The 15,544-nt window shown below is 44.6% G+C and overlaps 1 long non-coding RNA gene across 1 annotated transcript; it reads left to right on the top strand.

Moving 5' to 3' along the window:
* LOC144179201 (uncharacterized) lies at positions 1 to 11,081 on the top strand. Its single transcript, XR_013324184.1, has 3 exons — positions 1 to 216; positions 611 to 758; positions 9,632 to 11,081. It is a non-coding gene; the product is annotated as an uncharacterized LOC144179201 (long non-coding RNA).
* The last annotated feature ends 4,463 nt before the right edge of the window (positions 11,082 to 15,544 follow it).

The following is a 15,544-nucleotide window of genomic DNA, read 5'->3' as shown; positions in this document are numbered from 1 at the left end:
CGGCACCGTTACAACAGAACGGACGGACGGCTTGTACGCTGTTGTGGTTTGAAAGGGCAGATGTTATTCCAGCTGTCGTTCCTAGGGTGCTACCGAGCCTCACGTCAGTCTGCGCCTCAACTTCGAACATTCAGCTTCGACGACGCAAAGGCGGAGACTTAGCGAGCTCGATTTTGTGGCCGTCTACGTCGGTGGTAGCGACAAGCTCGTCAGGAGGTAAGTGTTTAGTCATGTGATATTGCGCTTTTTATACCCCGAAGAAAACACACAAGGTGTTGCTGGCTTAAGGGCTCGTGGTAGAAGTGTAGGCTCATTTTAAAGTGGGTAAGCTACGTGCCATACTCCTTGCGAACGCGCACCCGAAAGCATAGCGTCGTGATTTTTTTTTTTCTTACGGGCTCATATGCGTAACTGAGCTCGAATCTGCTAGCTATGGTGTCACTATGCTTACTACTGGTGACAGTTATTACACCGAGGTGAACGGTCACAGCCTCAGTAAGCAGAACAGGGGTTCTGGGTTGCATGCACAAATGCAAAGCGGGCACAGTTTCGGAGGTATTTATTTCGGTATCGTATGTCATCGAGACGTCGCCCACTGCTTCCATTACAGGGGCTGGTCGAAAATTCCCACTACAGCCGGTGCACGTGTACGAGTGGCCTACGGGTGACCTGCGCTGTTTCTAAAGAGAGACAGACCTACCTCAAGAGACTGCTTGTCGATGCCTTGGGCTAAGGGCGTCACTGTTCTCGTTGCGGGTGTAAGTATTTCGCAAAATCTGCGCTTCACGGTCTGTCTTTCGTAGGGACAGTGCAGTGAAAGTATATTGCTGTTGAGAAGCTGGATTATATAAGCGTGCGTGCGTGCGTGTGTGGGTGTGTGTAAAAATACAATTTGCACCTGTCACCACAATTTCTGTTGTAATTTTTTTAGGAAACATAATTGAGAATTCCTAGCGCTCGCATGCAGGAGTTAGAAGATGGAATGGATTCCACAGGATACATGTCGCGACTTATTCTGTTCAGGGGAAAGTGAAATGGAGACACTCGATGCTAACAATGAACAAATACTGCGTACCATGTGGTGCACCCACCTAATGCACTCACATTTGGTGCCCAAACATTGGTGTTGAGTGCATTCAAAGCTGCTGTTTCTTTTTTTTTATCGCTAAGACTGCACTACAGAGGTTGCTGTACATGGTCGTTTTAGAAGTCAGTTATTTATTGCAATTTACTAATGAAATTGCGTTTCGGCAAAAATTTCCTCAAGGAATGCAAGTGGGGTTTTAAGATTGAAGGAGCCTCAGGTAATCGAAGAATAGGTAGCCATCGCTACTTTTTGCTGACACGGGGCACTCCTTGACCGGCCCCACATCGCCAGACAAGAATTTTTCTCATTGCTCATGCCGTAGTCATCATCCTGAGTCTATTGTGTACACTCCAGAACAGAGGCCTGTCTGCTCCATTTCCGATTTCTCCTATCCTGCTTTATCCAAATCCATCTGTTGCCCATAGGTTTTCCTCTCACACTCATCCACCGAGTGTTCCGTTTTATTCAGGCCCCTCGTTCCTTGATTGCAACCTTATAGGTGTGTGCAAGTTTTTGTAACAAAAGGTGCTTTTAAATGAGTAGTGATGCCAAATTCGTTGATGAAAAATTAATCATAATGTTTGACTTCGATCTCTACGTACAGTGCTCAGCAATTGAAACGCGATACTCTGAGCGCGTGGCTGCCGGTGCTTGTTGCGCCACAGGTGAGCGCTTGTGAAAGCGAGCTGATGCATTGTGGTATACGATGAGGGTAAGAGCGTTCGTGACACATGCTTAGTGAATCCGGGAGACAGCCCTTCAGTGTGTGGTTCTTGGCGGCGCCATAGGGGTGCTACATGCCATGGCTTCAAAACACTGTGCCTGCGTGCTGCGCCGCGCCGTGCGAAGCTGGGCGAGCGGGCACTGCGTGCATTATGAAGAATTTGAATGCACATTTATCGCGATATGTTATCGTGACCCGGCGCAGCACGCAGGCGCAGCGTTTTGCAGCCATGGCATGTAGCACCCCCATGGCGCCGTCAAGAACCACACACTGAAGGGCTGACTCCCAGATGCACTAAGCATGCGTCACAAATGCTCTCACCCTCACCGTATACCACAATGCGTCAGCTCGCTTTCACAAGCGCTCACCTGTAACGCAACAAGCACCGGCAGCCACGCGCTCCGAGTATCGCGTTTCAATCACCGAGCGCTGTACACGGTCACTGGCCAATTTTTTTGGAATGTCCAATAATTCGAAAGCATCAGTGGCACTGCCATCTACCTGGCTGTGCCAGTGTATAAGGACGTCTGAAATTTCATACGGTGAAGTTATTCGCCATCTGATTTTTCTGACTTTTCGTTTGCTGCGACGAGAGGTCCAAAATGGCCGTAATCGCAGCAGCCCCAATTCTGTTCTTTATCCCACAGCCTTTAACTGCAATTTTCACGTTCCACCCTCGGCCAACTTCTTCTGAGCAGCTCTTTCTCTTCCTTCACATGAAGCATTACAAGTTTCTCCGTTGTGGGTTACTACCAGTGAGATTGCGTTATCCGTGCACATTTGTTTTTTCAATTGCTTTCACATTCTTTTTTTTATGCTAAGTAACTTCAAATTAACTAATATATTAGGTTTTAGCTTTGAGTTATCAAGCAATTTCTTCTACTGAATTGCATGTAAAATTACTGGGACCTGAACATCACTTCCAATTAACTGAAAATTCTAATTGGGTGACTTCAAATCATCAAGAGTCGACTGCATTTGAATGGCTTGCTCCAGGGATTTAAAAGAGGTGAGGTACACTACTGGTTAATATGACATTTACTTTAATGTAAGGATTTCAGCAAGTAATAATTATTGGTTTCTTACTCATACCACCACATTGATGGGAAAGTTCTTTCCAGATTATAAATTTTGCACAGGTAGCATTGCACTTCAGCCAACATTGGCTGCAAGAGTTCCGCTTTTGTGCAAGGCTTTGGTGGTACGCTTTCTTGCATGGCTTTGGTGTCGTGCTAAAAAACCTACCTCAAGGAACAATCCACGCAGTGAGGCTTGAAAGTTTGCATGTTGTGCGGCAGAGCCAACTTTTATTTCTGTATTAATAAGCCTAAAATGAGACCTTGAAGTGAATCAGAGAACAGTAGGCCATTTGCCCTTAGGAGCGCAATGAAAAAGAACTAACGAAGCAGTGCACAGAGGAATGGCCTGAGTGGCATTTCCAGTTCGAGAAGCTCAGAGTAAAATATGTTTTGAGAGGAGGCTGAGAGCAATGGTTCGACGTAGGTGGACAGCTAAGGTTTTCAGGTACATATACATGAAAAGCGCGGACACGCAGTGGTTAAGGAGGACTAGATGAAATGCAGAAACAGTGGAGCAGCTAAGACAGCCAAAGCAACCAAAAGGAGGCAAGGCAGATAGAAATGAATAAATGGAGAGAATAAATGGAAGCTAAAACATCGTTAGAAATGTACAGGGCTGAAAAATTGGAAAATAGAAAGGAAAATTTCTACGATAATTCTAAGGGAAGCATTTTGCTTCTCGAGGCTAGGACAGATTGCTTGCGAACTAAGAGCTTTGTAGGGAAGTATACACAAAATGATGGGGTATGCGCAGTCTGCGGAAAAGAAACAAACTATACGGCACATAGTGTTTGAATGCGAGGGTATCCATCCAAACCTAGAGGGAAATGTTTGGCTTCCAGAAGCCGCAGGGTTTCAGGGTAGCACAGAGGAAGTAAACTTCAGGGCTGTCGAGGCGACAAAGAGAAGATATTCTAATAGAATGCTGGTGGACGAAAAGCAGATGGGAATATTGCCTAGGACAGCTACCACGTGTAACAGAAAGAATAAGTATTCTGTGCCTAATAAGATTTTTTTGTGCCTGCCCTCAGAGCAGAGCTAGTATTAAATGCGTGTAAAACACAGGTATATTAGTTGTTTTATTTTGTTGTTGTTTTTTTGGGGTAAGATGACATGTCATCACCCCGCTACAAAAGGGATACCACTATCAGTTATCATCATCATTATTAATGGGGTGCAAGCCTTATCTGCTCCATGAGGCAAAATATTTAGTGTTATAAGCAGTGAATGGCCCTGGTATTTATCAGGTACGCGTGGAGCATGGCTTATGAACAAAAGTGTGCTAAAAGGAGAAATAACATAAAAAACGAGAGCAAGTCCTTGGTGGCTCTTACAAGACTGCGTGGCTCAATAACCTCCCATCTGGAGCCATCAGATTGCCTGGTATTTGTCGGAGCTGTTGGGGGACTACATAATTGCTCCTCAATAGCACGCCAGGCGAACCTATCAGTTTACGTGATGTTTCTCAAAGGTATTGGAGTTACTAGCACCGTGTCTTGGTATGGAATGTGCTTGACGTCGGGTGTACTGCTAGGTTCTGCACCAGCTAACTTTGGTCGACCAGGCAAGTACAGTGACAAGACCAAAGTGCAGGAAGCATATAATGCCAGCTGAAGCCACAATGCTTGTTATTTAAAAACCACATAAGCAGACTAAGTGCCCCAAGGAATTTTTGTAAATTATAAATGCTTCAAACAGTAAACAATGTTTTAATAGCAAACACTAATCATGAAGAATTTTAATTTTCCCACCTTTAACATAACATATAAATAGACATTTCATTTTTTCTTTAAAATATTTATTGCCTTGGTGGACTTGCTTATTTTACCCATTTTTTAAAATGTAAAACTGATGCTTCACTTAATTATTCTATTGCTTCGGTTAAAGTGAAGCAGGAAATTTGTAATGCAAGTTAAAGGTGTCATGGCCATACAACTTTTCATGTGAAACACATATAAACATTTTTTCTTGCATGCTCATGCTCCCAGTGCTGCTGGAGCAGCAAAAAAAAGTAAGGAAAGAACGGAAAAAACACTTTTAAAAAATGAACAAGGGCTGTAGTTAAACAGCTGTATATCATGCTTTTCCTGACTGGGGTAAATTGAACAATGCCAACTGTTCAGCTACAAGGTTAGGACAGGTTAGGTATAAAAGAAATTTCATTGCAACACAGCTTTCTAAGGCAATCTGCTTGCCATTTCTTATTTAGAGGGCACCCCTTAAGTGCCCGCTTCGCTTCTGTGGTTTCACGTTGCTGTCGGCTTCGGTGTAACCGAATAAAGAGGGCACCAAAAATAAATGAGATAGAGCAAACAGGAAGGTGGAGGTTCATATCACTGTCGGCTACGGTGTAACCGAATGAAGAAGAGGGCATCAGAGATAAATGAGATAGAGCAAACAGGAAGGTGGAGGAGGAAAGTATGGTGAAAGTGTGAGGGGGAGGGCAGTAAGCAGAGGCCGCGTGAGACATGCTCTGCGGCAGTGAGGCACTGTGATAAAACACCAGAGTTGCGCCCGCTGTCATGTGTTCACTGATGACGCGGTCACTTCTGAGACACAGCAGCTACGCGCCGTCACCGAGGAGACTGCAGTTTGCACTGCGCTCCGATTTTGCATTGGGGGTATCGTAATCTTGAGCAACCTTTTTTTCCCCCTTTCTTTCTTTACTCTTTTTTTTTTCTTTTTGAGAATTATTTCTAGCTCAGTGTTCAGAGAGGTTCACAGTATACTAGTTACGTATTATCTTGTTTGCGATTTCTTCTATTGCAGCCAGTGGTGAGCAAATTCAGTGTCAGATATTCTGCTACCAATCATATCAAAATCACTCTGTACAAACTGCAATGGAGGACAAAACACGCATGGACTGCCGACAGAGCTCAGAACATTTATTTTGCATTCCAACTTTTTAAATGCTAGTTTATCTTTATACGCACAGTGGGCAATGGTATCATCATGCTGGACTCCAATGTGCCAGTGTATTTGTCCAACAATGCTCAAACCATAGAAGAAATCATTGTTCCTGAAATAAACCAAACAGAACAAGCTATTCTTAGTTGAGCGCCAGTTTTCTTGTGTGAGCCATGAATCTGGCGGAAAAGCCAGCTTGTTCTATTTCACACATCTGGAGAATGTAGAAATGTGTGGAGGCTTACCTCAGGTGCCACACACACCCATTTGAACATAGCTTGCAGCATATGGAAAAAACAGTGAAAACATGTCTGTTACTGGTGGCTGGTCACAGAAAAGAACGAATAAATGCCGGACTTTGTTGAAAGACAACTCTAGCAGCAAGCCACACGGTCCGCAGAAGCAGCGCGACACAGGACAGTGAGCGTGCTCACCCACTGAAAGACAGCATAACTAAATAAAAATACCTTGTATGCATTAAAATTTTCTGCCAATTTATTATGTTGATACAATTTGTGGATGAATACCAGGCTACTTTGGCTTTCTTTTAAGCTTAACGAGTACCCAAAATCGCAATAATTGTAAGTGGCCTCTCAATTTAGCGAAATGCCGATGCTCGTCTGGTAACATTGATGTAAACAAACTTCCAAGATGGCGGCGCCCATGTCTATTTACGGCAAGTGAGTTATTGAACTCAAATACCGCTTAATAATTATTTACGGTCTATATTACGAGGTTTTCGAGCTTAAGTGACGCACCCGAAGCCCAAATAGCTTCGAAGCCTAGCGATTCTCTACTGGAATCGGCCGACCTGCTTACCGGCGTTGCACGTCCCGTGGCTGTAACTTGGTTGCTTCATTGCTTGCGGCTGCGCAGTTATTTTTATAGTACTCCTTTGATGTTCAGGCATGATTTGCCGTGAATGAAACCTGCCTGGTTGCATCGATATCGTTGAAAACCGCGAAGAATGACCGTTACGATTTGCCGATCTTCGCTTCGAGAACTTGTGACGATGCGATGACGATTGGATGTCTTGCGAGTGAGAGAGTGCGAATCAGTCAGTGATCGAACATTCTTTTGAAAACATTTAAATGTGATGAAATCTGATTTTTATGAGGTTGAAATTTACGGGTAAATTTGTCCGCGGTAAGGCGAAGGCGACGCTCACAAATGTTGCACACATCGGTGGCGAAGCTGCGGGTATTGCGGACGTTCAATGGGAATGCGTAGCGAAAATTAGAAGTTGATTAAACACTGAAAGCGTGCATAATAACCGAACATAATAGACAGGACGAGATTGCAATAGACGTTTGCATGTTTTGGAACATGCAGTGAGCACCTTGCTTACATGTTGGTTGACTTCGATGGCCAAACAATTATGGTGCTTTTTGCTTCAGCTATCAAATATTACCCCACAATAGAGTAAGCTGGAATGCTATCCCCATACACTGCAGGGTGTCGTTACGTTCTAATGTCCATGCAATGCATCCAGTAATGTGGGCCCACTGTCTCTCAGCTGAATGCTGGGGAGTGCCACATTTTATCAGAAATGTGATGTGTGCCTGACTGTATCAAAATTTGCCCGGATCCACAGTACAAACGTCAGGAGTTCCTCCAGCACAATTTAATCTGGCTGGTGTTGTAGTGGCCAAGGCCAAAAGGCGTTGGCTAAGAAGCTATACACAAGTTTATGCATCTTGCCTATGCCACTAGTGCATATGTATACAAAATATGCGGGCACGCATATATGCATACACCAGCATATATGCTTACAGAATGCAATGCATGCTAGATGAAAAAAATTTGTTTACCTAATGTCAATTGATGTGGTAGTGCTTGAACCGACACTAAGCACTGCTTAGTGACCGTTACTTATGTTGTTTTGTGTGACTAGTTCAGCCACTATTCTGGGTTCGACAGTGCATGATGACCTTGGCATTGTTTATGCTGTGAAGTTCTAAAGCGTGTGGCTAAGGCGTTGTGCTGCCGAACACGAGGTCTCAGGTTCGATTCCCGGCCACGGCGGCCGCTTTTCTAATCGAGGCGGAAAGCAAAATCGCCCGTGTGTATGAGGTTGCGGCACACGTTAAAGATCCCCAAGTGGTCAAAACTTATCCGGAGCCCTCCACTATGGTGTGCCTCATCACCTGCGTTGCGTCGGCGCATTAAACCCAGAATCAATCAATCAAGTTCTAAAAGCGTGATGATGAACACAATATCAGCTGAATTGTATGGCCTGTTTCTTTGAAACTATTGGAGGGTAGAAGAGAAAATGTTTGGGCATGTTGGTTCATACTCACACGAGAAACATAGTGCAGTAAAAACACAAGTCGAGGACGGGACAAGTGCAAAGTTTCAACAAATTCTTTATTGCAGGACCAGCGCATATAAACACATCTGGCTTGTAAGAGGAGAAAAGGAAACACAAACAGCAAAAGATGAGAGACGAAAACCGCCACGTGGTTTGCAGGGCGGGAAAACAAAACGTACAAACCACATACAGACATCTGCCACTAGAGAAACGCTACTTTTTGCGCACTACTTGCCACGAATGGGGCTCCATTTTTCAAATTGATGAATACCAATTCGGTTGTGTTTTAAGAAATATTACAAAAGGCAAAAGTAGCAAATGGTCCTGATAAATAGTGATTATAAAAGTTCCCTCAGCTTTCTTGCAATTCTCAAACTTACTAAACTTTAAATTGGTATAAAGGGGAATCACTAAGCTCACATGCCAAATTGTTTCGGTGTCTGCACTTGTGTCACGCAGTGGTGTAGCCCCAAGCTAGCACATCAGGATGGCTAGGTTCTGCTGTCTCACCCTTCGGAAGACGCTCCTCTCCGTTTTCTTTATGCCGACGCACGGGCAGGCTATGGTGGCAGCGTCCACCACTCTAGCCAGGCCGTGGCCGACGCTGCAGCGTTCGGGACGCCGCCCCCGCGGATTTCAAGTAACGGCTGGCAGAATCTCTGGTTTCACTCGTTGTAGAGCCACGTGTGAGAATTCAAGGGATATCCCATGGGCAATTGTTGTGGGTGTCGTTTAAAGCTTTGCTTTCCAACAGTTTTTCGTTTTGATGTTTTTCTCTCTTTCTCTCCTATTACAAGCCAGATGTGTTTATACATGCTGGTCCTACAGTAAAGCATTTATCAAAAGTTAGCTCTTGTCCCGTCCTCACCCCATCCTTTGCTTCTACTGTGCTGTTTTCTGTGTGGTCTAACATTGTTACGCTCTTTCTTTTTTTTCTTTCTTGCACGCATATTTCGGCAGACTTCACAGGTTGACAAAATGACAGGTGCAATTCAATAAGGTAGGGCACCTAGCAAACTTATACTAAAATTTATCTGTACTACTTGCATCACTACACACTGTCACAGCCATCACTAACTCGGGGGAGGAGCCGCACCCCACTAATGAGAGGGTGGGGAATGATGAGTGGGATCACGACTGCGCTTGCAAGAAGCAGATGTGGTCCTCACCAGTGTAAGAAAGTCATGGAAGCGTCATGCAGCTTCTTATGTGTGACAGTTACGAGCGAGGGGAATGCCGCTGTCTCCCTTCCGCATCATCATTCCCTCTCTCGGTCTTGCCATCTTTGACATGCTGGCCACGTCATCCAGCAAGATGAAGAGCATAACATTGCCCCTTCCAAAGGGGCAGTGTTATGTCACCCATGCCTCATTGACATGGAGTCTCCTTTAAGGAGTGCGTGTGTGTTTGCTCATGCATATATGTGAAATTTCATTGTGCCATGTAATCCTGAAAAAGGAGAAATTGATTTTTTTTTCTCCTTGCAATCATTTGTCTAACTGTTACTGCCCATTTTTTGCCAGGACCTGTTACTCCCAGGGAGCCACAAGCCAGGACGCAACAAACTTGCTATAAACTTGGCACCACAGGTGTTATGTTGCTGGAGCCCAACTTCTGTTCATGGTCAGCGGAGTAGGGTGCCTCATCTGTTTGAGCTCCGTGTTAGAGCCAGGACACTTGCGGAGCAAGAAGAAAGTGATTGCTGTGGAGCGATTCAGTGATTTTGTTGCTCATGCCCTGCCAAAGTGCAAAAAGAATAGTTTTGCAAAGAATTATTAACTCTGCTAAACTTTTTTCTTTGCGTGCGACATGGCCAGCAGCGACATGGCCAAAGCATTTTTTATTTTGGTTCCTATCGCTTTGGTACGAGGGCGTGGCTCAAAAAGATATCCTGAAGATAACTACATGTACGGTTCTCATTGCCGGCCTTGACCGTGGTCAACTGTTGTATACCCAACTTGGCCACTTGTAGGGCTGGCAAGCCACCTTGAGGACGGTGCTACAAGAGGGGGGCGCAGCTTATCTGAAAGCGCCACAGCCCCTGAAGAAATTTTCGTCGAGTAGTGCTCCTGCTACTGCAAAACATTATGCTTCCGCGCAAGAATGACGGCGTTGCCACGCTTGAAATATGGCCAAGTTGGAACTGTTTTGCACACACTCAAGCGTTTCCGCATGTGCGCAAACGAGCGTCATGCCAAAAAAAGCTTCTCCATGTAAAGACAAAGTTGGTAAAGGTTCTGAACGTTTGAATGAATGGGTATGCTCAAAAATTAATAATGGTAGTCAAGCAGGCAGATATAGTACCTGTATGGTTTAGTTGTGCACTTTGGTTTCTGCATAGGTGAGAATCTGGTCCGGCTGACTGGTGCTGACTTATGACTAAGTGCTGAATTCGAGGTGCTGACTGGTGATATACATACTAACTGGAACGGTCGGTACTGATTGTTACAGCCACTACATCTTGGGCCAGCAGTCACACTGTGAGCAAAGCGAAGCTGGTGAGGTTGGAGATTATTTAGCCCATCCTGACGGGGTATGCCGCTCCTACGCAGCAATTTTTTGGCACACTGGCCCCCATTGTCGCTGGCTGCCATGGGTAGGTCACTATCTATGAAGCCAGTCGTGGTTTTAGCCACGGCAAAGTAAAAAAAACAGCGGAGATGGATAGATCCTGTCTTTCATCCTCTTCAGCTGACTATACACATAATCCACATGGATTGTTTATGTATTGTTGTTGAAGTGCAGTTGCAGCGTGCCAGAATATAATTTTCAATGGGTACGTGTGCCTTTCATGGCCATTGCTATTGTTTTTGGTGCCTACAGTTTTGTACACCTCAATGTAAGCACACGAATGACACAAATATATTTGTTAATTGCAGTTGTACGCCTTATAGCATAAAACCTGCATTTCAAGTGTATCTCGGTGTATATATTTGTGTGGATTGTTATGAATAAAATTTATTTACTAGTGCGGTTCCTTTTCTTGTGTTGCATCTTGTCATTATAGTTTGTATCTGCTTGTCCAAGTGTCAGTGCTACCCGCCGCGGTGGCTCAGTGGCTAAGGCGTTGCACTGCCGAGCACAAAGTCGCGGGTTCGATTCCCGGCAGCGGCGGCCGCTTTTCTGATGGAGGCGAAAAGCAAAAACGCCCGTGTGTACGAGATTTCGGCGCACGTTAAAGAGGTGGTCAAAATTAATTTGGAGCCCTCCACTACGGTGCACCTCATCGCCTGTATTGCGTCGCCGTGTTAAACCCTAAAATCAATCAACCAAGTGTCAATTCTACAAGTAACTTTGACGGCCAGGTCCTGCTTAACAGAATGAAATGAAAATATGGCAGCAAAGCAAGCCATAAATCCTACTTTATTTTTCACTAAGTGCAGACAAAATTTTTACTGAAGAGTTGTCAGTTCGTCTGTGTACACTAGCTGGCAGGAAAGGCCTCCATGGCACTATTACAAATTTAAAAGTTCCCAGTCATAACACGGATGGGATGACAACTTGACCAAAATGTTTAGAGGTGGCACAACTTTTCACTGTGACCGATAGCATTATCTACCTGTCTGCTCTTGCCTGAAATGGCAATATCTGGTGTACACCATGGTTTCCTCGCTGTTGAAAGAAATACCCTAAATCCTGAAGGGCTGCGATAAAACACCAGGTTTTCAAGGGAGCACCAAATTTCTAAGTCAATACAAAATCTGAAAGTAAAGGTCCTCTATTAGTCTAATGTAGTTAAGTGATCTCAACAGCTGAAATACGCATCCTTTTTGCAGGAGGGGGGGAGGGGGCTTTGTGTTACGTGCTGAAGCTGCACATGCTCCTTGAAGGACACCACATTAGGAGCTATGGATCAAGTTGGACCACTTGGGGGCCTTGAAAATGTGCAACGAAGTCTCTATACAGAGGTTTTCTTTTCCACCTCTACCAGAAAAATGGTTGCCACAGCTGGGATTGAACCAACGTCTTCGATGCTGGGCAGTTACAGTGGGTTACCGCAAGACACGCCTGCTTAGGTCGGCTTTATTGCACGACACCTACGCCATGCAAGAAAGCCTAATGCATGCAAAACCTTGCCCAAAGCCAATTTGTTAACTCTGGTGTACATGAGATGAAGTGGAATGTTACCAGTACAGAGTTTATGAGCTGGGAAGAACCATCTACTCAAGAGAACGGCAGGAGCAAGACATTGAGTTATTACTTGTTGGCAATGCCTGCAGTAACATCCTGGTCCTAGTAGGCATGCATAGCAAGGGCCTCTTTTGAATGACTGGAAGGACTGCATCCAGACAAATATATACTGCTATTCACAGCATGTTGAAGAATTACATCCATGTGTGCCAAATTTTCTTCACCGCTCCGCTGTCTTTTCTTCACCTTTTTTTTGTACCATTTTCTAATCAGTGCACACACTCTCGTGTTAGGTCGTGATTGTCCAAGTTACCTTTGACCTCAGCTTTCAAAGTTGTTACACTAAACCAATGATATTCATATTCGAACATAATTTATTATATTTGCAGTTACTTTTTCTACTTGCACGTGATTTGCAGTACCGAATTTTATCATTGTACACTTCTAGAAAAAAAGGAATATCGCAGGAGTAGTGCATCTAATTCCTTCGGAAGACAATGTTTTTGTTTTCGCAATCTGATGTAGCATGCACAGTCGGCGCTTTTTTCATTGTTTTCTGTGAACTACATATCCTCCATTATAAAGAAGAGTTTGGAAGTCATTTGACTACAGGAAGTGCAAGTAGGAGCACTTGAGTGGAGGAAGCACAGCTTGGTCATCGTTCTGATTTGTTTTTTGTTCAGTACGACGACTGTGTGTGACACTGAGCTTCGATATCAGTTGAAATAGTTGGCCTGTCCTACCGCCAGTGGAGCCTGTGGGGCCAATACCCTGCACAAGCATGAGGAAATGAAGCCACACAGGCCAGAATCCGGATATATATATATTGTAAGAAAATTGCGCCTCTCTCACAAAGCCACGTTGATTCCTCGAGCTGGGGCTCCCCGCTTTTTCCGCCCCTCCAAGTTGGTGGCTGCCCTCTTTGCTGTCGTTGTAAATTGACCACTGGCGATGCTCAGCTCCCTTTTCCCAAGGCTTCAAACCTCTACAAGTACCAGAGTCCGCTTAAGATGAACTCCATGTGCCATGATTAAGACGAACAACACTTTCGTTCACTTGTAACATCCACAACGCAATACCGTCCGCTGAAGACGAATTTCTGGTAATAGAAATTTTCGCCGTCCCCTCGAGTTTGTCTTAATGTATATATATATAATGCTAACCGTCTCTCCGCACTATCGTCCGCTGCGCATCCTGTGCAGCTACAGAACTCACTAAGTGGGTCCAGATAGACCCTGCTCCTAGTGCCTCCACACTATAACAGTACCCTGTCCTTGCCAATCCCTGACGGACAATGCGCCACTATTCAGGGCACACACAGGCTTAAATGACGCTTCACTCAACAGCGGGCACAACACTACAAAGTGGGGAACCTAGTGCTCCCGCATAAAAATAGTGCACGTGGAAACGTTATCGGTTGTGTAGTCCTCTAAACATCTTGGCTGTGACTCTTATAAGGCAAAAGCTGTGTCACCAACGGCTACTGCAGACCATTTCTGAAATAAAACTTTTTCCAAGATCATACCAAGGTCACACCGAAATGTGCACAACTTTAAAAAGGTCGCCTCCAGATGAAATCTTCCGACAGTGTTTTCGGTACCTTTAAAGTGTGCCATGCTTTGTACAACAACAACACAAGGAATGATGCACAAAATTTGTGGTAAGAAGCATGCTAAGCCCCTTGTTAGTTGTGCGATGAGACACCTTTGACTTGACATAAAGCTTTCATTGGCCAAATCAGCTGATGTATCAGGGACCACTTGAAAATGTGCACCTTCGGTAGAAAATTACACTGGCCGTTTGAGTGCAACATTGTAATTGTGCACCCAAGTTGGCAAAAAGAAAAATAGTGGACGAAAGCACGGATGTAATGGCACATAATGTAACAAACGTTTTGTATCAAATGAAAGAACAATTTGTGAGTGAGCCCCTCTTTATGAATCTACTCCAAGGAATGTGCTCTTGCCAAACGCCTGTGGCCTTTTTTTATGCTTCTTATGATCCTGTGACCTTTTTTTATGCTTCTTATACCTTTTCGACATACCCTAAATAAATCGGTTGCAAGTAGCGGCCGTCCTGTCTGTTCAATGTCCTTGTGGTCTTCCCACCCAGAACTGATGCACGTACCAATGAGCTCTTGAAGAGTGGTTGGAAGGTAAAAGTGGCTATGGTGCAGCTGTTCCACTAGTAGAAACAGAAAATCAGGGGTGGTTGGGTATAAAACAGATTTTCACCCAAAGGCCAAATTTGGCATAAAACAGCACATCATCCTATCCTAACGCCGAATGCAAACACAAAACAGTGCGGTACTTTTCTGCTGTATATGTAGCAATTATTTGGAAGCAGTCTGTACCTGCCTTGCCGACATAAATATAAGCGAAGCAGGCATCATAAGTGGGTAGCACAGGTCACAGCTGTAACTAGAGCTTCTATGTACAGTTAAAAAACATTGTGCGTTTCGTTGTTCGCCCTTCGCACAAACTTAAGACTACATGCTCAATAAATTCTTCTGAACGGAACATACATACAGTGTGTTGCGACGATAACTGGAACACTTTAAAAATTTTTCCTGAGCGATCCGCCGCTCTGTTCACGCTCAAACTTCACACAAAGGTCGCATTTTGTGGTCTATTTTGTTTGACACCGGGAACAACAACGGTAGTTACCTGTTTATTCTGAAAATAAATAAAAACGATTTTCGCCTATGGGAAAATGGCGGCGATTTGGACGTTCGGGCCCGAAAACCGGGTTTTCTGATCGTCTGTTAGCTCATTTCTAGGTGCATTTTCTGATCGTCTGCTGCACCATTTGGCTCCGTACGTGAATCCCAAACGTGCGTTTCACTCTGCAGGTGGTTCCGCCGTTCCAACATCAACTTGCGCTGGCTCGCACGTCCAAATCAGCGGCCATTTTCCCATAGGCGAAAATCGTTTTTATTTATTTTCAGAATAAACAGGTAAGTACCGTTGTTGTTCCCGGTGTCAAACAAAATAGACCACAAAATGCGACCTTTGTGTGAAGTTTGAGCGCGAACAGAGCGGCGGATCGCTCAGGAAAAATTTTTAAAGTGTTCCAGTTATCGTCGCAACACCCTGTATACCGACACACGTCAAAATATGCGACTACAGATCCGACAGGCTAGAATGCACTACTAACATACTGAAGCGGAGCTTGCCCGCTCTAGTAGAATGTAAAACCAGGTTGAAGCACATTAGGTTATCTAGAAGTTCTGAGTTATTAGTCACGCTGCTAGGCATATTCCATCACAACTATAAGATAAAAGTGACGGCCGGAAGCACGCCGGG

This window comes from Haemaphysalis longicornis, unplaced genomic scaffold (genome assembly GCF_048455015.1).
Source record: "Haemaphysalis longicornis isolate Haplotype H1 unplaced genomic scaffold, Haemaphysalis longicornis Haplotype H1 scaffold_4, whole genome shotgun sequence".
In the NCBI taxonomy this organism is placed as follows: Eukaryota; Metazoa; Arthropoda; class Arachnida; order Ixodida; family Ixodidae; genus Haemaphysalis; species Haemaphysalis longicornis.
Note: the sequence above shows the minus strand (reverse complement) of the source record. Positions and strands in the feature narration are given on the sequence as shown.